Consider the following 2,505-nt stretch of genomic DNA (forward strand, 5'->3'; position numbering starts at 1 on the left):
CAGCTGTGTCTGCAGTGGGAGAGCTTCTGTGCTGTATCTCTAGGGCGGTGCTAGTCTAGCGTTTACCTAAGGCTATCCGGCAAATGCCTCTGTGCAGGGCTTGGGCGGGGCAGGTCCCCGGGGATCTACAGGGCGGGCGAAGCGAGCAGTTATGGCTGCTCTCAGTTCCATCCCCAGCGGCTCTGCAACCGCTGCAAACCTTGGAGAGAAATCTGCCTTCCCGCTTCTCCCGTTTGAATCTGGGTACCTAGAGACTTGCCCGGATCTGGAGCTCAGAGTCTGAAACTCCCTCCCAATTGAAAACAGCAACTACGCCCTCCGCCACAGCCCGCTCCACATGCACTCTGAACCTTAGTATTTCACCTCCGCACTGCGCCTCCTCTGAGTCTCGGTATGGATTTCTCTTTCCTTCTAGTTGTAGAATCTCTCCTCAGCCAGCATTCCTGTGGTTCTGGGTGATTTCCGTTCCGTCTTTTAGTTGTATTTTTGAAGTGGTTGTTCAAGGCAGCAAACTCCGGCGTTAACCTATGCCGCCATCTTGGTTCCCTCCGTAGTGTCTCTTATTCTCCATAAATTACTTCTTAAAACAGCCACAAGGAAAACCCAGCTGAGCCAAAACCCCATGGTGAGTAGTCTGTATTCAGTCCAGATGAGGGATTGGGAACACCTGGGGATCCCAGGGCTGGGCTCCTGTGCCAGACTGTGGGGTTAGGGCTGGGCTGGTTTTTATGAGCAAAGTGGGCCCTATTTGCATGTCCTCCTGCTATATAGGGAGCTCTGGGTTTGCACTCTGAGATTAAGGACATGGTCCCAGAGTGTGACATGTCCAAGGATGCATGTTTGTTAAATACTTCCCCTTGTACAGGCCTCTACCCTCCCTGTGGAACCCAATTGCTCCAGGTTGCCTTTACAAAAAAAGAGAAGAATTGAATATGATAGATTCCTTTGACAGTCAACCGTAAAGACAACTAAAAAAAATTAACTTTCAAATACTATGAGGAAAAGTGCTGGAGTTCCATGTTCAGGAGACGGGAAGTTCCACCTGGCACTATTTCCCCTAAAGTGATCAAAGGATAAACTAAGACCAGAGTGTGAGCCTAAAGCTGGTGTACCAAGTGTTGGAGGAGTGAGGAGCATCTGTGTGGGTCCCTGAGAACCAGAAGCATGAACTATAGAGACACAGACAGAGCTCCCGGATCCTATTCCTTCAGGGGAGTTTGGTGCTGGATGTGTAGCAGCTGCACTGCCTCCTTTGTGGTGTTTATTCTCTAGACTCTGTTGTAGATCCAGTTTCATACATTGGGATGAAGAATAATCTCTGTCATGACCAGGTGTGTTTAGGGGAAGATGTGGATAATTATTTAGGAGTAATTAAGTTTAGGTTATGAAAATATTGTTATTGGAAAACTGATGTGTGCATGTGACCACATGTCTCCACATGATGGGAGTCAACTGGACGATGCACCTGACTCAGTGCCTATTGGGGGGAAAGCTACCTGGGAAAATAATGAGGAATTAACCAAGACCAAGGACACACACAGGTCCAGGGTTCTTGTTTCATTAGGTTGTCATCTCCTTGTTGTGTAGCCAGTTCATTTCCTTTCCTCACTTTCCTCTGAAACAGCCCACATATTTCCTAGAGTCATGAAGACACTTTGGTGAGAGTGTGCAGGAACACAAGCCATTTGTGCATTGGTTTCATATTTTACATCTTTCCTGAATTCTAGTTCTATTAGCTTCTCATACAGTTTTTAGGGTCTTCTATGCACAAGATTATGTCATCTGCATACAGATAAAGAGAAACACTTTAACTTGTTTCTTTCTGATTTAGACATTTTAAATTTTCATCTTGCCTAATTATTTTCTTGCCTAATTATTCTGACAAGGACTTCTAGTTTTGATGAATAGAAATAGTCACAGGGGAGCCCTTGTCGTGGTCCTAATGTCAGAAGAAAAGCTTTGATATTTTCTCTGTGTAGCATGATGTCACTTGTTGGCTTCTCAAATGTGGCCTTTAGTACATTTAGTTCCATCACTTCTACAGCAAATCTGCTAAGAATTTTAATACTGAAGCGATTTTAATTTTTAAATGCTTTATTCTACATCTAATTGTATGGTGGTATACTTTACCCTTCATTCTTTGGATGAGGTGTATCACATTTCCTGATTTACACACATTGGACTATCCTTGCATGCTAGGACAGTATCCCAGTTGATTATGGTAAATAATCCTTTCAGTGTGAAGTTAAGTTTCCTAGTATATTGTTGAGGGTTTTTGCATTTATGTTCATCAGGGATATTGACCTGTAATTTTTGTATATTTTTACTTGGCTTTGATATGAGTGTAATAGTCACCACAATAAATCTGTTTGTAACCATTGTCTTTTCTTTTAATTCTTGGAAGAGTTCAAGAAGAGTTGAATAAAAAGTTTTTAATTCTTATTTGAAATTCTGGTAGAATTCACCCTTGAGTCCATTTGGTCCTTGGCTTTCATTTGTTGGTAG

The sequence above is a fragment of the Myotis brandtii genome, unplaced genomic scaffold (assembly GCF_000412655.1).
Source record: "Myotis brandtii unplaced genomic scaffold, ASM41265v1 scaffold910, whole genome shotgun sequence".
Taxonomy (NCBI): domain Eukaryota; kingdom Metazoa; phylum Chordata; class Mammalia; order Chiroptera; family Vespertilionidae; genus Myotis; species Myotis brandtii.